We start from the raw sequence: 23,025 nt of genomic DNA, 5'->3' as shown, positions 1-23,025 counted from the left end.
GGTCTGTCAGGAAGTAGGCTGTACAGCATTATTTATTATATACTCCCTGACAGATTTGACTAGGAAAACATGTGAAGTAACAGCATTAACAATAAGAAGAATATATAGGCTGTTCAAATGTAGAATAATCTATAGGCTGTTAAGATGTAGAATAATCTATAGGCTGTTAAAATCTGGAATATTCTATAGGCTGTTAAAATGTAGAATAATCTATAGGCTGTTAAAATGTAGAATAATCTATAGGCTGTTAAAATGTAGAATAATCTATAAACTGTTAAAATGTAGAATAATCTAAAGGCTGTTAAAATGTAGAATAATATACTGTATATATATAGGCTAATTTACATTCATTTTATTAAACACACCAACACTGTATTTGAAGGAACATAATGTTTATTACTTGAATTGATTAGATTTAAATTTAAATTGCACTTATCCAGTTGCTTAAAGACTAGGGGGTGACATTTTCGTTTTTGGCTAAAAAACGTACCCATTTGAAACTGCCTATTTCTCAGCCCCCGAAACTAGAATATGCATATAAGTATCAGCTTAGGATAGAAAACACTCTGAAGTTTCCAAAACTGTAAATTTTTTGTCTGAGTTAAACAGAACTGATATTGCAGGCTAAAACCATGTGGTTAGTGCCTTATTCAGCCGGACATCAGCACACTGTCTTGTTAGATAAGTATCGATCGAGCCCGAAACGCTACTGTAACAGTGGTCTGGCTGTCTGCCATGGAAGTGTGCACCTTACTGAATGATCTGTGGTATGTGTTATTACATTCAGGGTTCAGATCGATCGAAACAGTGTTCACTCAACAGGAACAAAACTTTTATCCTGGAGGCTAACCAATGGTTCAGGGTAGGGGAGAATGGGGTCAGTTGTCTCACGGGTTAGTTGTCACAGTGCTAGTTACTCCCAATTTATATGGCTCCTTGTAATCATTTTAAGGTTCATATGTGTGAATTATTTGAAATAACTGATGTGAGGTGAAATTATGAGTTTATATGAAAGTTTAAAAAAATAATAATAACAATCTTGGTAGGTGAGGTGAATTTGTGAAAGTAAAAAAATCTATAAAAATCGATGTATTTTTCTATGTAAATGTTTGAATTATGGGAGTATTCATTAACAATTTATATTTGTTGAAAAAAGGAAAAGGAGAGCTATATTTCAAACACATTTCTGAGGTCCTAGGTTGCCGTGCTTCTACACCTGCATTACTAGCTGTTTGGGGTTTTAGGCTGGGTTTCTGTACAGCACTTCGAGATATTAGCTGATGTACGAAGGGCTATATAAAATAAACTTGATTGATTGATATGGTTAATATCTTAATTAGCATTGGTTGGGGATGGTTGTCGTATGGTTACTATCTTAATTAGCATTGGTTGGGGATGGTTGTCGTATGGTTACTATCTTAATTAGCATTGGTTGGGGATGGTTGCCATATGGTTAATATCTTAATTAGCATTGGTTGGGGATGGTTGTCGTATCGTTACTATCTTAATTAGCATTGGTTGGGGATGGTTGTCATATATGGAAGGTGAGAGAGGGTTGTCACTATCAACATTGCCACTGCCAGTACACAATAAATCCCAAGCTCGTATGTGTTTGTGCTATAAGGAGCTCCATTCATTGCATCTCTCTTACACACATATTCTTTCTGTCACAACACCCACACACATTTACTCAAAATGTAATATGTTATTTGGGCCTTTGTCAAAAGTACTGCACGATGTAGTGCTTAGAGTGCCCTTTCAGACACAGTCCATGTGAATGGATGCTGGTCAGTCTGTGAAGCTTCACCTGTAAGTGACCTGTTGTACACGACATAAGTGGCGTGGCCCCTTACTGCCATGGACAATGGACCACATCACATTCGATAAACCACTAAACCTTGCCAGTTAACTCTGACTCAGGGGTTCACGTGGTCCATATTGTCCATAACTACTTCTCCTGCTGCTGAATCCATTTCTCACATGCATTCAGCGGTGGAGAAAGATGAACTGCATGTTCTTAAAATAATGTCTGGTAGGCATGGTGACTAGTAGAAAAAAATACTATCTTCAACCTTAAAGGGTTCTTCAGCTTTGAACCCTTCAAAGAACCCTTTTTTTGGTTGCAGGCAGAACCATTTTGGGTTTCAAGTAGAACCCTTTCTCCAGAGGATTCTACATGGAACCCAAAAGGGTTCTACCTAGAACCAAAAATGGTTCTACCTGGAACCAAATAGGGTTATCCTGTGGGAACAACTGAATAACCCTTTTGGGACCCTTTTTTCTATGCAACATAGAACAAGTATTTCCATTATGCTGATGATGACTGAAAGATAATATTATAGCCTCATTCTTAGTAGTAATGCCATGACTGCTATACCCATCTGGCTAGCCAGCTAATAGTAGCAGGGCTAATTAGCTGCAATTTATGTGATTCTATGGCTTCTATGCAGGCTGGCTACTAAAATGTTTGTCACTTGCTAGCTCACTAGCTAGCGACCACAGCAGAGTCATGTCAGACTGGAATGAAAGCAAACTCTGTCTGCCTAGTAATACAGTGACTGCTACATAACTTTCCTGGCTAGCCAGCTACAATAGCAGGGCAAATTGGCTGCAATTTGTGTCATCCAGTGTTTCTCCTCTTGGGCTGATCATGGATTCACGATTAGTTGGCTCACTTGTCTGCTGCCTATGTGTTGAAAATACAGTATGTATTCAAACGAGCTAGTCACCAGTTGTTTTTTTCCCATGGTGTAAACATAGCTAACCAGCTGGCTGTGCAGCCCATATGCCCAACAGCATAAGCTCAGAGTCCAGCTAGCTAGTCGCACGTGACCTTACTTGCTACAAAGTTACAAATAAAATAAACCACCAACTGCACAAACCGAAATTGGGTGAACAATGTTGTGGAAAATTAGATCCAAAGATGAAGGCAGAGACTATTTAATTGTATAATAGAAACATCTTCAATACAAGCAGTTGCAAGGGAGATCTACAGTTGAAGTCGGAAGTTTACATACACCTTAGTCAAATACATTTAAACTCAGTTTTTTTCACAATTCCTGACATTTAATTCTAGTCTTAGTTAGGATCACCACGTTATTGTAAGAATGTGAAATATCAGAATAATAGTAGAGAGAATGATTTATTTCAGCTTTTATTTCTTTCATCACATTCCCAGTGGGTCAGAAGTTTACATACACTCAATTAGTATTAACGCTAGATTTAAAGTGAGAGCCTACTGCGGGGAACAGGATAGACTGGACCTCTACGGTGGGGGTCGGACACACTAGACCTACTTGAGGGGCTGGGCACTCTACACCTACCAGGTAGACAGGGAACTGAAACTCTGACCCTACCGTCGGGGCAGGGAACTCTGACCCTACCAGGAAGGAAGAGAACTCTTACCCTACCTTTGAGGCAGGGGACTAGCCCACCAAATCAAATCAAACGTTGTTTATATAGCACATTTCGGACATGAATGCAATGCGCTTCACAGGGAAAAAACATAAATAACAAAACTAAAGAATAACAATAAAAACTGAAAGATTAAAAAGGAGTGGAATTAATTTTCTTTTTAATATTCGTTTTTTTCTTTGTTCTTTATTCTTGGGGGGGGGGGGGCACTGGGAGGGGTCTCGGATGGTAGAGGGACAGCTATGGGGAACTGTGGGGGGATCTTGGAGGGTTCACATCCCCGTTTCTTTTTTTGGTGCTTTTTTTGTCAACGTGTCCTTGAGCAGGGCATTGACCTTGGATGCTTCTGTGTGTCGCTCTGAATGGGAGTCTGTTGGATGACCGGTGTGGTGTAGTTGTTGAGTGGCTTCACTGCAAGTATATTGTATGTTTTGGATATTCAATAAAACATTTTTTTATCCTGAGGAAAAGCAAAGCTAAAAAGGTGTGTTTTAATATCTCTTTTAAAAATGGCCACAGTTTCAGTCCCCTTCGGGTTCTCTGGCAGTCTATTCCGCATAGTAACTAAAAGCTGCCTCTCCATGCCTCTTGGTCCTAGGCTTTGTGATAGTTAAAAGGCCAGTGCCAGAGGACCTGAGGGACCTACTGGGTAAATAACTTAAAAACATGTCTGATGTGTGTTGGGGTGCACAATTGTGGATGGAGATAAAAACCAATAGAAGAATCTTAAAATAGATTCTAAAAACTCACAGGCAGCCAGTGCAGAGACTTTAAAACCGATGTAATGTGTGCTCTTCGTCTGGTCTTGGTCAGTAGCCATGCTGCAGCATTCTGTATGTTTTGCAGTTGACCAATGGCTTTCTTGGGTTGACCAGACAGGAGAGCATTACAGTAGTCAAGCCTGCTTTTAATAAAAGTATGAATCAGTCTCTTGGTATCAGCCTGAGATAGAAACGGTCGCACATTGACAATGTTCCTCAGTTGTTAAAAAGCTATTTTGGTCACATTCCTAATGTATGATTCGAAATTGAGTTCAGAATCTTAAATAACACTTTGGTTTTTCACCTGGTGTTATCTTTATTGCCTGTGAATTAAAATGTGGTGCCAGATTCTCTCTCTGTACTTTGGCTCCGATAAGCTGGAGGAAGTTGTGAGCAATCCAAGTTTTTAAATTACTAATACAGTCTAATTTATCTGTGGAGCTAAAATTCTCTGATGAAAGTTCCGTATTATCTGCATACAGTAGCAGTGAAAATCAATACTTTGCTTTCTGATAACGCTGCCAAGTGGTAACATATATAAACTGTTATATATATATATATATATATATACAGTACTTCGAGATATTAGCTGATGTACGAAGGGCTATATAAAATAAATTTGATATATATGAAAGAGTCAGTCAGTTTCCCTGTCAGGCCAAGAGTCAGTTTCCCTGTCAGGCCAAGAGTCGTTGCCCCGTCATGTACAACATTACCAATACTAGGCTCCCAGCCTTCGGCCATCCTAGGTGCACTGTCCCAAGCCCTAGTCGACCTTGACTCTCCTGCTCCGCTAGACTTTAGGTTCAGTGCCCCACTAGGTCCACAACCTCTGCACTTAGTGGGAAAGCAGTATCCTCTTTCTAGTGCTACACTGCTGCGTTCCTTCACTAGTTCCAGGCCCTGGGGTTCCTGTCTTGCTAGGCTCTGTTAGCTGTTCCTCTAGGTCTACAGTTCCCTGCCCCTAGCCAATTCGCAGCCCCCAGCCTTAGCTGGCGCCCAGTCCCCTGTCCTAGCACTAAGCTCCAAGTCCCCTGTGCAGCTAGGTTTGCAGTCCCCTTCCATACCTGGCTGGCAGTCTTCAGTTGTAGGTTGTACATCCCCTGCCCTGTCAGGCCCTGAGTTCTCACCCTCCTCAGCTCTTTGACTGGGTGGACCCACCGTCCCCTGACCTGGGGGGGCATGTTGTCTCCAGCTCTTCAGGGCTGTTTGCATCCCGCCCTGGATGACCCCCAGCCCTTCCCAAGTGGAAAACCACCTGACCTCGTCTCTGAGGCCGAGCCTGACCCTCCCTCCAGATCCCTGATGAGCCTCTGTGTCCACACCTGCTGCCACATAGCTGTGTCAGTAAAGAGATTCTGGAGGGAGGTCATCCAGTCCCTTCTGGGCACCAACGAATGCGCAGTGATTATTTATGATAGTGCCACAAGAGACCTACTAGTTTAGATCTAGTACTAGTGTATAAATAAATATCCTTGTTAATATTTACACATCTCTCGAACTTGTTAGTAGACTGTGTATATTATTGCTTTAATGCATGTGTATTCATCTGAGTATCTTGTAATGCGTCTTCATGCTTGTATTGTTTCTCCTTTTTTAGACCACACATTAAATAACTCTAAAGGAAGTGTGTGGGTGGGTGGTGACAAAGTGTACAGTACTGAGCCTCAAGATCATGTTCTAACCGGACAACTCTATAGTGTGCAGATCTAAATTAATCTGTTTTAAGTAACTAACGGGTGAGGGCTCAGAAACCAACTCCAGCTAGCTGTTTTTACACAATAGATCTCATGTCTGGTCGGGTGAATAAGGCGGTTCTATGCTGTCTGGGTTCTCTGATTGGGAGACATGTCACACTATGAGGGATGCATCAATACTGTCATGATGTTGCAAAGGAGCTGAACAACATTGAACAACACACACGACAAACGTGTTTATTTGGAAATTCAATGTTCACACCATGTTGATGAAATTCAAGGCTCATTCAACTACCAGAACACAAAAGCAAGGCATGTCATGTCATTGTAACAGTCCATTGATTGATGTGTCATTAGTTATGCATTGAGAGGATAGGATGTGTCAGGAGAGGACACTCCGGCCAGTGAAGATCACACATGGTCATCCCTGTGGGTGACAGCAGATAATTCCCGCAGAAAACCTCCTAGGGGGCTGCCTGGAGTAGTACCCCAGACTGGGGGCTGCCTGGAGTAGTACCTCAGACTGGGGGCTGCCTGCCATAGTACCTCAGACTGGGGGCTGCCTGCCATAGTACCTCAGACTGGGGGCTGCCTGGAGTAGTACCTCAGACTGGGGGCTGCCTGCCATAGTACCCCAGACTGGGGGCTGCCTGGAGTAGTACCTCAGACTGGGGGCTGCCTGCCATAGTACCTCAGACTGGGGGCTGCCTGCCATAGTACCTCAGACTGGGGGCTGCCTGCCATAGTACCTCAGACTGGGGGCTGCCTGGAGTAGTACCTCAGACTGGGGGCTGCCTGCAGTAGTACCTCAGACTGGGGGCTGCCTGCAGTAGTACCTCAGACTGGGGGCTGCCTGGAGTAGTACCTCAGACTGGGGGCTGCCTGGAGTAGTACCTCAGACTGGGGGCTGCCTGGAGTAGTACCTCAGACTGGGGGCTGCCTGGAGTAGTACCTCAGACTGGGGCTGCCTGCAGTAGTACCTCAGACTGGGGGCTGCCTGCAGTAGTACCTCAGACTTGGGGCTGCCTGCAGTAGTACCTCAGACTTGGGGCTGCCTGCAGTAGTACCTCAGACTTGGGGCTGCCTGCAGTAGTACCCCAGAACAGCCTACTGGTCTTGTTTACAGCAACACCTGGTGGCTAGGAAATTATAATTTCTGTATTTGCAGGTGTTCACAGTTGGCATCTGTCATTTTCTAAAGAAAAAAACAATACCAAAAAAAACAAGGTAAAATTAAAAGAAATGAAAGGTGGAGTGTGTCATGATCTTAGATTTTGTGTAATGTCTTTCATGATTCATCCCTTTGAAAATACCAGGTATACATCTTGCACAGTAGTGAAGGTTTGTAAAGTAAGTTGGTCTCTAATATCTGTTGATGCTATGTGGTCTGTCTGGGTCAGAGCATTCATTCACTCATTCACTCATTCATTCATTCAGTCATTCTCAGACTCTACTCTTCTCAGACTCTACTCTAAATAGAACATCTGGGACCAGACGACTGTGTCTCTAAATAATAAATGACGGTGTACCAGACGAATGAGTCTCTAAATAATAAATGACGGTGTACCAGACGAATGAGTCTCTAAATAATAAATGACGGTGTACCAGACGAATGAGTCTCTAAATAATAAATGACGGTGTACCAGACGAATGAGTCTCTAAATAATAAATGACGGTGTACCAGACGACTGTGTCTCTAAATAATAAATGACGGTGTACGAGACGAATGTGTCTCTCTAAATAATAAATGACGGTGTACCAGACGACATTACTGTATATATAATAATGTATGCTAAGTGTTATTTTGCAAAGTGGGCAGTTGATACGGTCCAAGACATGATAGTGATTGCTCCGTGGAATGTTAGAGGTTGAAAGACTATGTAGGGATTGTCTGCATTGTCAATCTACCTGTAATTTGCAAATTCATATATAATTATCTTGAGTTACCTAGCTGCTTCCCCTTGACCTGAGTGCTACATTCTCCGTGTTTTTTTTTTACTCAACAGATCCAATATATTAATGTTTCCACTACTGTGATCTCCTGTAGGATTGCTCTCAAACTATATTCCAATGAAATGGATCTACGGTTAAAAGAAAAGTCAGTCTGCATCTTTACATTTACTAACACAAATGTTTACATTTGGTATGTTCCTTTGACTATAATAGTAAAGTCGACTGAGTGGACAAAACATTAAGAACACCTGCTCTTTCCATGACATAGTCTGACCAGGTGAAATCCATGATCCCTTATCGATGTCACTTGTTAAATCCACTTCAATCAGTGTAGATGAAGGGGAGGAGTGCGCTTGAGTAACAATGGTTATTGGTGCAAAGCAGGGGCTGTATGAGCACTGAAATGTACACCGAGTGTACAAAACGTTAAGGACATCCTTCTATTGAGTTGCACCCCACCCCCCTTTTGCCCTCAGAACAGCCTCAATCCGTGTCCTAATAACCTGTCTCCTCCCTTTCATCTACACTGATTGAAGTGGATTTAACAAGAGACATTAATAAGGGATCATAGCTTTCACCTGTTCAGTTTATGTCATGGAAAGTGCAGGTGTTCTTAATATTTTGTACACTCAGAGAACATTGCCCTTTTATAAAAATACACTATCAGGGTAATAGAATAGCAAGCCCTATGGTAGGGCTCCCATCTGGTTTTATTTGGTCCCACAAGTTTTCTGAGTAAAATAAATAAATAAAGCGTTTTTAAAAGATCATTGTTGGACGGTAAAAAAGACGGTAAAAACACTAGGAAATCACCTCAATGAGTTTAATTTCAGAAATATGTTCCCAAGTATTCCCACGCAAAATAGAGAGACGTGATCGTATACAAATTTAAGCAAGGTTTGAAATTATTGTTTTAGTCAAACATTATGTCTGTTTGGGTTTGTGCAGTCAATTTGCAGTCTACAAATTATTTGTAATTATGTTCCAGCCCCCCGACCATCCGCGCAAGAAATAATCGGCCCACAGCTGAATCTAGTTGATTATCCCTGCCCTATGGGACGTCATCTGACAGCCCTCCAAAGCTATCTGGCGGTCTCCACTCAGACCTCTCAATCATCTAATCAACTGGTCCTCTTAGCCATCCCAGTGTGTTTCTTCAGTTGACCTGCAGGCAATCAGCCCAATGGAAGGGGATCATACTGTACAGACTACTATTTCACACATCCTCCATCACACAGACTACTGTCTCACACATCCTCCATCACACAGACTAGTGTCTCACACATCCTCCATCACACAGACTACTATTTCACACATCCTCCATCACACAGACTAGTGTCTCACACATCCTCCATCACACAGACTACTGTCTCACACATCCTCCATCACACAGACTACTGTCTCACACATCTTCCATCACACAGACTAGTGTCTCACACATCCTCCATCACACAGACTACTGTCTCACACATCCTCCATCACACAGACTAGTGTCTCACACATCCTCCATCACACAGACTAGTGTCTCACACATCCTCCATCACACAGACTACTGTCTCACACATCCTCCATCACACAGACTACTGTCTCACACATCCTCCATCACACAGACTACTGTCTCACACATCCTCCATCACACAGACTACTGTCTCACACATCCTCCATCACACAGACTACTGTCTCACACATCCTCCATCCCACAGACTACTGTCTCACACATCCTCCATCACACAGACTACTGTCTCACACATCCTCCATCACACAGACTACTGTCTCACACATCCTCCATCACACAGACTACTGTCTCACTCATCCTCCATCACACAGACTAGTGTCTCACACATCCTCCATCACACAGACTACTGTCTCACTCATCCTCCATCACACAGACTAGTGTCTCACACATCCTCCATCACACAGACTAGTGTCTCACACATCCTCCATCACACAGACTAGTGTCTCACACATCCTCCATCACACAGACTAGTGTCTCACACATCCTCCATCACACAGACTAGTGTCTCACACATCCTCCAACACACAGACTAGTGTCTCACACATCCTCCATCACACAGACTACTGTCTCACACATCCTCCAACACACAGACTACTGTTCCACACATCCTCCATCTTGCTTCTTTCAAGATGGTAGAGACAGAGATGGACGCCTCGCTTCGAATCCTAAGGAAACTATGCAGAAATTAGTTTTTTATGTATTTCTTACGCTGTCACACCAAGAAATCTTAAGTCTTATTACATACAGCCGGGAAGAACTATTGGATATAAGAGCGATGTCAACTTACCAACATTACGACCAGGAATACGACTTTCCAGAAACGGATCCTCTGTTTGGACCACCACCCAGGACAATGGACCTAATCCCAGAAGCCAACCCAGCCGCAGAAGGCGAAGACGGAGCGGCCTCCTGGTCAGGCTCCGTAGACGTGCACATCGCCCACCACTCCCAAGTATACTACTCGCCAATGTCCAGTATCTTGACAACAAAGTAGATGAAATTCGAGCAAGGGTTGCCTTCCGGCGAGACATCAGAAATTGTAACATTCTCTGTTTCATGGAAACATGGCTCTCTTGGGATATGTTGTCGGAATAGGTCCAGCCACCGGCTTCTCCATGCATCGCGCAGACAGAGAAACTCATCTCTGGGAAGAGGAAGGGCGGGGGTGTATGCTTCATGATTAATGACTCATGGTGTAATCATAAGAACGTAGAGGAACTCAAGTCCTTCTGCTCACCCAACCTAGAATTCCTTACAATCAAATGCCGGCACTTTTATCTCCCAAGAGAATTCTTGTCAGTTATCGTCACAGCTGTGTACATTCCCCATCAAGCAGACACCAAGACAGCCCTCAAGGAACTTCACTGGACTCTATGTAAACTGCAAACCATATATCCTGAGGCTGCATCTATTGTAGCTGGAGATTTTAACAAAGCAAATTTGAGAACAAGGCTAACTAAATTCTATCAGCATATTGATTGCACTACGTGCTGGTGTAAAACACTCGATCACTGCTACTCTAACTTCCGCGATGTATACAAAGCCCTCCTCCTTTCGGTAAATCCGACCACGACACCATCTTGCTCCTGCCGTCTTATAAGCAGAAACTCAAATAGGATGTACCAGTGACTAGAACCATTGAGGCTGACCAATCGGAAGCCACGCTTCAAGATTGTTTTGATCACGCGGACTGGGATATGTTCCGGTCAGCCTCAGATAACAACATCGATCTATACGCTGACTCGGTGAGTGAGGAGATGTTGTACCCACTGTGACTATTAGAACCAACCCTAACCAGAAACATTGAATGGATGTCGGCATTCGCGCAAAACTGAAAGCGCGAACCACCGCATTTAACCATGGAATCAGGTCTGGGAATATGGCTGAATATAAACAGTGTAGTTATTCCCTCCGCAAGGTAATCAAACAAGTGAAATGCCGGTACAGGGACAAAGTGGAGTCGCAATTCAACGTCTCAGACACGAGACGTATGTGGGAGGGTCAACAGGAAATCACGGACTACAAAAAGAAAACCAGCCACGTCACAGACACCGACGTCACGCTTCCAGACAAACTAAACACCTTTCTTTGCTCGCTTTGAAGATAATACAGTGCCACCGTCACAGCCCACAAACAAGGACTGCGCCCCCACCCTATCCTTCTCCGTGGCTGACGTGAGTAAAACGTTTAAACGTGTTAACCCTCGCAAGGCTGCTGGCCCAGACGGCATCCCTATCCGCATCTTCAGAGCATGCGCAGACCAGCTGGCTAGCGTGTTTACGGACAAATTCAATCGCTCCCTATCCCAATCTGCTGTCCCCACATGCTCCAATATGGCCACTATTGTTCCTCTACCCAAGAAGGCAAAGATAACTGAACTAAATGACTACCACCCCGTAGTACTCTCTTCATGTCATCATATCACCTCTACCTTGCAGGCCACCCTAGACCCACTTCAGTTTGCTTACCACCCCAACAGGTCCACAGACGATGCAATCGCCATCACACTGCAAACTGCCCTATCCCATCTGGACAAAAGGAATACCTATGTAAGAATAATGTTCATTGACTACAGCTCAGCATTCAACACCATAGTACCCTCCAAGCTCATCATCAAGCTGGAGGCCCTGGGTCTCAACATCGCCCTGTGCAATTAGGTCCTGGACTTACTGACGTGCCGCCCCCAGGTGGTGAAGGTAGGAAACAACATCTCAACTTCGCTGACCCTCAACACGGTGGCCCCACAAGGGTGAGTGCTCAGCCACCTCCGGTACTCCCTGTTCACCCACGACTGCGTGGCCATGCACGCCTCCAACTCAATCATCAAGTTTGCAGATGACACAACAGTAGTGAGCTTGATCACCAACAACGACAAGACAGCCTATAGGGAGGAGGTGAGTGCACTCGGAGTGTGGTGTCAGGAAAACAACCTCTCACTCAATGTCAACGAAACAAAGGAGATGATCGTGGACTTCAGGAAACAGCAGAGGGAGCAGCCTCCTATCCACATCAAAGGGACAGCAGTGGAGAAGGTGGAACGTTTTTAAGTTCCTCGGCATACACCTCACTGACAATCTGAAATGGTCCACCCACACAGACGGTGCGGTGAAGGCGGTGCAAAAGCAACTCTTCAACTTCTGGAGGCACAAACTTTTAAAGATGCACAATTGAGAGCATCCTGTCGGGCAGTATCACCGCCTGGTACGGCAACTGCACGGCTCTCCAGAGGGTGGTGTGGTCTGCACAACGCATCACCGGGGGGAAACTACCTGCCCTCCAGGACACCTACAGCACCCGAAGGCCAAAAATATCCTCAAGGACAACAACCACCCAAGCAACTGCCTGTTCACACCGCTACCATCCAAAAGGCGAGGTCAGTACAGGTGCATCAAAGCTGGGACCGAGAGACTGATAAACAGCTTCTATCACAAGGCCATCAGACTGTTAATTAAACAGCCATCACTAACTCAGAGAGGCTGCTGCTTACATTAAGACCCAATCACTGGCCACTTTAATAAATGGGTCACTTTAAACAATGCCACTTTAAATAATGCAACTTTAATAATGTCTACATATCTTACATTACTCATATCACATGTACAGTATATACAGTTTTTTATACCATCTATTGCATCTTGCCTGTGCCACTCGGCCATAGCGCATCCATGTGTACATATTCTCATTCACCCCTTTAGATTTGTGTGTATTATTAGGGAGTTGTTGGGAAATTGTTAGATTACTTGTTAGATATTACTGCACTGTCAGAACTAGAAGCACAAGCATGTCACTACACATCTGCTAACCATGTGTATGTGACCAAGAAAATTTGATTTGATTTTGATTTGAAACAGACTACTGTTTCACACATCCTCCATCACACAGACACTATGTGCTCTTATCAGCCGTAGGGATAGCAGACAGCCGACTAGAGCTTCTACCTGTTCTCACTCAGCTCAGTGAAAGTGGGGATGAGTGGCGGTCTCCAAATTCCTCAGACCCATGAGCACCTCTCTGTTCTGATGCCTTTATGGAATAAACACATCAAGCCTTACCATGCTTTGGTCTGTAGGGATGTTTTCAGCAATCAAGTCAGGTAGCAACTCCTCAGAGGGTAACTCCTACTTATGTCTGGGTTGATTGATTAAGACTTGGCACTTCTATGTAAAGACATTAAACTTGACTCCATTATTACAGCCCAAACATTCTCATTTCAGGTTCAATTTCTCTTTCTTGTCTCTCGTGTCTCTGCCTCCACCTCTCCCTCCTACAGCAGCGTTGAGGGCACGCTCTTCCCATAGGCACCTGATGATAGATAAGCTGTGCTAATGAGTATGCAGCAGACGGGGTGACAATTTGTCGAGTGTTACAGCGGAGCGCCATCCACCACCTGCACACGACCCACAAGTCACATGGTGACAAAGGCACGGCATTAACCAATCCCAACGCAGCACAAAAGAAATGAAGCTTAAATGTAATTAACACGCTGGCAGGAAACAAGAGAGAGAGAGAGACACAAGTAAATCATGTGGTGTTACACTGTAACATGTCCACAGGTGGTAGAGGACAGGGATATCATGCACCAGAAACGTTAGAGGAAGGAGGGATTTCCCCCCCCCCCTACATTAACGAAACATTACATCAGGTTTAATGTAGCTTCTGCTGGGAACACAGAAGCTGGGGTTATTTTATATCATGCTAATATATTATAATTTTATGCTAATATAAAATAATAACGGCGTCAAAGCTCATGCTGTATTAATAGAGACGCTGATGTATGTTTGTATCTTATCTTTTATTATTGTTGTTGCATTGTCGAGAAGGAACCTGCAAGTAAGCATCCGTTGGGCGGTGTATAGCAGGTGTATCCTATACATACGACGAATAAGACTTGAAACTTGTATGTCAGAGCATGACCAGGGTGAGATTCACCAGTAACGTTTGAGGAAGGAATGGGAGGGAGCGGAGTTGTTTTCCTACATTGCCGAACATTAACTCAGTCTGATGTGGCATAGCTTCTTCTGGGGTGGATCTTATGCTTATATAGAATAATAATGGAGTCACGTCGCAAGCTGTATTAATAACGTGAGAAATATATTCATATTTAAATGTCTGAGCTTGACAAGGGAGAGACGCATGAGTGTCAATCTGCAGAGAAAGGTAAGGGTTCAATACCAGATGAATTATGTCAGATATCAGACACTGACCATCTACTAACCATCTACTAACCATCTATTAATCATCTACTGAAGATCTACTGACCACCTACTGACCATCGACTGACCATCTACTACAAGATCTACTGACCACCTACTGACCACCTACTGAAGATCGACTGACCATCTACTGACCATCTACTGACCACCTACTGAAGATCTACTGACCACCTACTGAAGATCTACTGACCACCTACTGAAGATCTACTGACCACCTACAGAAGATCTACTGACCACCTACAGAAGATCTACTGACCACCTACTGAAGATCTACTGACCATCTACTACAAGATCAACTGAAGATCTACTGACCATCTACTGACCACCTACTGAAGATCGACTGACCATCTACTGACCACCTACTGAAGATCTACTAACCACCTACTGAAGATCTACTGACCATCTACTGAAGATCTACTGACCATCTATTGAAGATCTACTGACCATCTACTGACCACCTACTGAAGATCTACTAACCATAGACTCACCACCTACTGAAGATCGACTGACCAACTACTGACCACCTACTGAAGATCTACTGACCATCTATTAACCATCTACTGAAGATCTACTGACCACCTACTGAAGATCTACTAACCACCTACTGAAGATCTACTAACCATGTACTGAAGATCTTCTTTGCGCTGGAGAAAACCCAGCATGCACAAATACAGTGCATTCAGAAATTATTCAGACCCCTTGACATTTTTCACATTCTGTTACGTTACAGCCTTATTGTAAAATCGATTAAATAAATACAAATCCTCATCAATCTACACACAATACCCCATAACGACGAAGTGAAAACAGGTTTTTAGAAATTGTTGCAAATGAAATATTTTTTTAAACAGAAATACCTTATTTACATAAGTATTCAGACCCTTTGCTATGAGACTCGAAATTGAGCTCAGGTGCATCTTGTTTCCTTTGATCATCCACCAGCGGGAAATTCAATTGATTGGACATGAATTGGAAAGGCACACACCTGTCTATATAAGGTCCCACAGTTGACAGTGCATGTCAGAGATAAAACCAAGCCATGAGGTCGAAATAATTGTCCGTAGAGCTCAAAGACATGATTGGGTCGAGGCACAGATCTGGGGAAGGGTGCCAAAACATTTCTGCAGCATTGAAGGTCCCCAAGAACACAGTGACCTCCATCATTCTTAAATGGAATACGTTTGGAACCACCAAGACTCTTCCTAGAACTGGGTGCCTGGCCAACCTGAGCAATCGGGGGAGAAGGGCCTTGGTCAGGGAGGTGACCAAGAGCCATATGGTCACTCTGACAGAGCTCCAGAGTTCCTCTGTGGAGATGGGAGAATCTTCCAGAAGGACAACCATATCTGCAGCATTCCACCAATCAGGCCTTTATGGTAGAGTTGGCAAGACTGAAGCCACTCCACAGTAAGAGACACATGACAGCCTGCTTGGAATTTGCCAAAAGGCACCTAAAGGACTCTCAGACCGTGAGAAATAAGCTTCTCTGTTCAGATGAAACCAAGATTTAAATCTTTGGCCTGAGTGCCAAGAGTTATGTCTGGAGGAAACCTGACACCATCCCTACACTGAAGCATGGTGGTGGCAGAATCATGCTGTGGGGATGTTTTTCAGCGGCAGGGACTGGGAGACTAGTCAGGATCAAGGGAAAGATGAACGGAGCAAAGTACAGAGAGAGATCCTTGATAAAACCCTGCTCCAGAGCGCTCAGGACCTCAGACTGGGGCGAAGGTTCACATTCCAACAGGACAACAACCCTAAGCACACAGCCAAGACAATGCAGAAGTGGCTTTGGGACTCAATGTCCTTGAGTAGCCCAGCTAGAGCCCGGACTTGAACCCAATCGAACGTCTCTGGAGAGACCTGAAAAGAGCTGAGCAGCGACGCTCCCCATCCAACCTGACAGAGCTTGAGAGGCTCTGCAGAGAAGAATGAGAGAAACTCCCCAAATACAGGTGTGCCAAGCTTGTAGCGTCACACCCAAGAAGACTCAAGGCTGTAATTGCTGCCAAAGGTGCTTCATCAAAGTACTGAGTAAAAGGTCTGAATACTTATGTAAATGTAATTTTTCAGATTTTTATTTGTAATAAATTTGCAAACATTTCGAAAAATCTGTTTTTGCTTTGTGATTATGGGCTATTGTGTATAGATTCATGAGGGGAAAAAACAATTTAATACATTTTACAATAAGACTAACGTAACAAAATGTGGAAAAAGTCAAGGTGTCTGAAGACTTTCCGAATGCATTGTACAGTCATTGAAAAACATTGAAAAACTCCAAACCCTCATTGACCTTGATGCTGAGCACTGAGGTCATGTCAAGAGTCTTCTCCACCATGTACACTGACCCCTGACCCTGACAGATGAGCTCTGTGCATCCTTAAACCAGTTCCTCACATAAGAGGCCTTACTGGATCAATACCTCTTACATACGGTACCTTAGAGAATCCACAATACCGTCTATTTGAAATATGAAAGACCTCATTCCAACTCACACCACGGCACACCACACCAAGGAAAATCAATCAGAAAATGGAAGGATAAGGTTTGTGAAGGCAACTTTCCTTTGAAGTGTCATTTGTGGGAACTGGGAAGGCTTTCTCTAAAGAATCAGTTGGTTTCCTTCTGCACGAGATACTTATTGAAACTCCAGGATGGTCAAACTGGCCCGGCTCCAGGATAACATGCCCGAGGGGGAATTTTAAATCCATCCGCGAGGCTGCTGAGGGGAGGACCACTCATAATAACGGCTGGAATGGAGCAAATGGAATGGCCATTCCACTAATTCCGCTCCAGACATTACCATGATCCCATCCTCCCTAATTAAGGTGCCACCAGCCTCCTGTGCACGTTCTCGAGAGCGGAGAAGGAATTTTCGCACATTGCTGTAGATTGGTCCTTCTACTGTTCAAATGTACAAAAATGTATCTGAAATGTAGCCGTGCACGTCAACAACCGTTGCTTTATATAATAACACAAGAAATATATGCGCCCCACTAGGCCGTGTAGCTGCAGTAGGCCTACACATCATCTATGCCTACCAACACTCACAGACCAGCTGACAGGATGAGCACCACTAGGCCGTGTAGCTGCAGTAGGCCTACACATCATCTATGCCTACCAACACTCACAGACCAGCTGACAGGATGAGCACCACTAGCTTGTCAACGAATCTTATTCACCTTCAATCATTACAACTATAGACGACATTTATTTTTGAATTTGTGACACGACGCAGTGAGCATAACCAAGCCGCCACTTCTCCAGGTGCGCAATATTTTCAGTGTTGGAGAGTTTCAGAAAAGCAAAATAATTCAAACTAATTGCATATTCTATAGTCATAGCTGATGTGACATTTCCTGCATGGCAGTAGCTCATTTGAAAGTAGGCATGTATCGTTTTCATAATATTGACACTACTTTTACAGTAGCCTATCATTCATTTGCATTATGGCTGTGTAATGCAAATGAATGATAGCAGAGTGAAAGTTTGCCTTCCTGTTTTAGTAGGCAACACACAGTATTAGGACTACATTTTTTGCATTTCAGAAGGTCCTACATACAAAATGCCCCCACCCCTCAAAAAATGGCCTATCTGACATGCCATATGCAAAACGACTGTTATTTTGCCACAAGAAAGCACGCCATGTTGAAGAGAATCCCCACGAAGACTAGTAGCCCAAGATGCTCTCATTAAAACAGCACACACTGTAACCATCATTCAGCACCATGGAAAGAAGGCTTCCGCCAGTCAGCGTGATGAAAGGATAACGTTAGCTGCACTGCCAATTTCAGCGTCACCTCAGAGCACAACAAATGGGCTACATTGGTCATTGTCCCAATACCCATCAAATAACGTGAAGCTGTAAATCTATCAATAACCACCCCATACAGAACCAATCAGTCGATATATTCGAGAACAATCATCAGAAATCACGTGATATGAATCAGACAGCGGGGCGCAGCCTGACCCACTAGTTGGTCAGAAGGTTCAAATCAACGTTAGTGGTAGTGTACCCTGTAAGGTACGTCCGTTGTACAATGAGTTGTGTAAGGGATAATCAACTCGGAGCTCTATGCGTTCTCTGGAAAATAATGAACGACGTGAAGGTGTGTTCCACGACACGCTAGCGGACTGGAACTGACCTTCCACTGAGTTGCATTATTTTCCAGATAACGCACAGAGCTCCGAGTTGATTATCCCTTTTATACCATGGCTATAACTTAACACATTTGCGTCTAGAAATGTGTTCATTTGCAAGTAGAAATGTGTTCAACATCCACTGAAGTAGCTAGCAAGTTTACTAGATTCAGCTACCATAGTTGCCTTGGTAACCAAACATATTTCCGAATTTAGCTAACGAAACCATCAGTCCTATAGCTTGCTATTATGAAAATCGAATTCAACGATGTCAATAATGTTTTCAATTCGGCTTTTGCTTTCAAAAGCAGCTCAAGCATAGCATATGTAAGAATTAACTATAGCCATTTAATAATACCATGCTGATATACCGTGCGTTACAGGGAAGTAATGCATGCTCTAGAATACCCTTGTAGCCAATCAGAAACTAGTATTGAACAATGCCATGGTATAAAGGTACATAATTGCACCCTTGCAGTTCATACCTTAAAAGAACCAAGAGTGTAAATTAGGGTACAAGATAGTCCTTTCTTACATATAGTCCACAGGTACAAAAACATACTTTTAGAAATTATACAAATGTGCCTTTTTGGGGAACCACCACGATGACAAATTCATTTGTTCCTTTTAAGTACCTCTTCTCTATCGCCATCCCACTTCTGACACCGATGTAGTGATGTCAGGGGTAGCCCCACTCAGGATTCAAATCTGTGTCCAACGACTATCAAGCAAACACCATAACCATTACATGAAGAGGTCTGTACCTCTTGACAAGTTTGCGCAGCGTTGGGTAAAGGTCACAGCAATATTAATGACTTCTCTTTATTGCCACATGATCATATATAAGCCTTTAAAAAGACTTCAGGAATGGCAAATAACATGCTCAAACTAAAACAGAACCATATACCACTTAAAATGGTACTACACTTCCACTCACGGGTGGCCAAAAAGAACTAACTGAAAGCCACACCCCCACTAACCCAAGCCTTCAATATAATGAGACCCTGCCGTTACAATATTAAAATATTGTCAATAAGATGGCACAGGTGGATTCATCATTATATGGAGGGTAGTAATACACTATATACAGGACCAGTCAAAAGATTGGACACACCTACTCATTCAAAGGTTTTTCTTTATTTTAACTTTTTTTCTACATTGTAGAATAATAGTGAAGACATCAAAATAATGAAATAACATATGGAATCATTTTGTAACCAAAAAATTGTTAAACAAATATATATATATATACTGTGTATATATATTTTATATTTGAGATTCTTCAAAGTAGCCACCCTTTGGCTTGATGACAGCTTTGCACACACTTGGCATTCTCTCAACCAGCTTCATGTGGTAATCACATGGAATGCATTTCAATTAACTGGTGTGCCTTCTTAAAAGTTCATTTGTGGAATTGATTTCCTTCTTAATGTGTTTGAGCCATTCAGATATGTTGTGATAAGGTAGGGGTGGTATACAAAATATATCCCTATTTGGTAAAAGACCAAGTCTATATTATGGCAAGAACAGCTCAAATAAGCAATGAGAAACGACAGTCCATCATTACTTTAGGACATGAAGATCAGTCAATCGGGAGCATTTCAAGAACTTTGAAAGTTTCTTCAAGTGCAGTCGCAAAAACCATCAAGCGCTAGTGTAACGGATGTGAAATGGCTAGCTAGTTAGCGGGTACGCGCTAGTAGCGTTTCAATCAGTTACGTCACTTGCTCTGAAACCTATTAGTAGGGTTGCCCCTTGCTCTGCAAGGGCCGTGGCCTTTGTGGAGCGATGGGTAACGATGCTTCGTGGGCGAACGTTGTTGATGTGTGCAGAAGGTCCCTGGTTCGCGCCCGGGGCGAGGGGACGTACTAAAGTTGTACTGTTACATTGATGCTGTTGACCCGGATCACTGGTTGCTGCGGAAAAGGAGGAGGTTGAAAGGGGGGTGAGTGTAACGGATGTGAAATGGCTAGCTAGTTAGCGGGTACGCGCTAGTAGCGTTTCAATCAGTCACGTCACTTGCTCTGAAACCTATTAGTAGTGTTGCCCCTTGCTCTGCAAGGGCCGCGGCTTTTGTGGAGCGATGGGTAACGACGCTTCGTGGGTGACTGTTGTTGATGTGTGCAGAAGGTCCCTGGTTCGCGCCCGGGTATGGGCGAGGGGACGGTTTAAAGTTATACTGTTACACTATGATGAAACTGAATCTCATGAGGACCGCCACAAGACCCAGAGTTACCTCTGCTGCAGAGGGTAAGTTCATTAGAGTTACCAGCCTAAAAAATTGCAACCCCAGTAAATGCTTGAGTTCAAGTAACAGACAATCTCAACATCAACTGTTCAGAGGAGACTGAATGAATCAGGCCTTCATGGTCGAATTGCTGCAAAGAAACTACTAAACTAATAAAGGACACCAATAATAAGAAGAGACTTGCTTGGGCCAAGAAATGCGAGCAATGGACATTAGACCGGTGGAAATCTGTCCGTTGGTCTGATTAGTCCAAATTTGCGATTTTTGGTTCCATAAGCCGTATCTTTGTGAGACACAGAGTAGGTGAATGGATGATCTCAACATTTGTGGTTCCCACCGTGAAGCATGGAGGAGGATGTGTGATGGTGTGGGGGTGCTTTTCCGGTGACACTGTCTTTGATTTATTTAGAATTCAAGGCACACTTAACCAGCATAGCTACCACAGCATTCTGCAGCGAAATGACATCCAATCTGGTTTTGGCTTAGTCCCACTATCATTTGTTTTTCAACAGGACAAGTACCCAACACAACTCCAGGCTGTGTAAGGGCTATTTGAAAGAGAAGGAGAGTGATGGAGTGCTGCATCAGATGACCTGGCCTCCACAATCACCTGACCTCAACCCAATTGAGATGGTTTGGGATGAGTTGGACTGCAGGTGAAGCTGGTTGAGAGAATGCCAAAAGTGTGCAAAGCTGTCATCAAGGCAAAGGGTGGCTACGTTGAATAATATAAACTATATTTGGATTTGTTTAACACTTTTTTGGTTACTACATGATTCCATGTGTTATTTCATAGTTTTGATGTGTTCACTATTATTCTACAATGTAGAAAATATTACAAATAAACAAAAACCCTTGAATGAATAGGTGTGTTCAAACTTTTGACTGGTACTGTAGTTGTGGACACCCCTTTAAATGAGAGGATTCAGCTATTTCAGTCACATGATTTTAAAATGAGATGTTTGACGAGCAGGTGTGGTCATCTAGTGTATATTACCTTTCTTCAATACAATGTCAATGTGTAGCTTTCTGCTAAGCAAAGGTACAGATCAGCACCATCAAGAATCATTAGTGAGAGACTTGAGAATACACAAAACAAATTTGTACCCTGAGAAACAGAAATGCACCTTCACTGTACCCCTTTTTTGTGAGTGTTGAGATGATTGTACCTTTTTTATATAAAAAAAATGTTGGTTACAAACTTTTACCATTATACTGGATTATCCGCACATGTACCCTAAAAGGTGACATCATATGTGTACCTCTGACCCAGGGAACAATACTGTACCCTTTTTTTCTGAGAGTGGATGGAATAGCTGCAAGTGCTGTGGATATGCAGGGTTGAATTAGAGAGGCATTGCACTAAGGAGAGGCCAAAGGGGAATGCTGGTAACATAGAGAAACACCTTATAGACACAATATTATATAAATACAGAAACTCACAAATTCAGACGACATCAACAATGACAGAAATGATCTTTTTTGTTTTTTAAATGTACCATTCATGTTAAAGTTGTAGCTGTTGTTATCTGATAATCATTGCATGTACTGTCACGACTTCCTCCAAAGTCGGTCCCTCTCCTTGTTTGGGCGGCGTTCGGCGGTCGACGTCACCGGTCTTCTAGCCATCGCTGATCCACATTTCATTTTCCATTTGTTTTGTCTTGTCTTCCCACACACCAGGTTCCAATTCCATCAATTACATGTTCTGTTCCCCCCATGTCCTTGTCCGGTATTGTTTTTTGTAAGTGCTTGTGCACGTTATGTCTGGTGTGCGTAGGGTTTTGTACCCATTTATTGATTTTTCTGTTTTCGGGTGGTTTTTATTATTAAACTGCGCCGTTTGGAAACACAGTTTTTGCTCTCCTGCGTCTGACTTCTCTGTCGCCAGTACGCACCCCTTACATGTACTGTAATCTGAACACACCATTATCATAACAAAAGCGAACTGTCTTGTTAAAATGTCCTGTCTCACGGAAATGGTCTACAGAAAATGTTATTCTCGATCACAGAGAACAAAAGAAAGACAACGGGCAGGGTTGAGTTTAAAAGTAATTGAGAAGTCAATCAGAACAGACTTCCA

The sequence above is a fragment of the Salvelinus namaycush genome, chromosome 16 (assembly GCF_016432855.1).
Source record: "Salvelinus namaycush isolate Seneca chromosome 16, SaNama_1.0, whole genome shotgun sequence".
NCBI lineage: Eukaryota > Metazoa > Chordata > Actinopteri > Salmoniformes > Salmonidae > Salvelinus > Salvelinus namaycush.
This window is presented reverse-complemented; position numbering follows the sequence as displayed.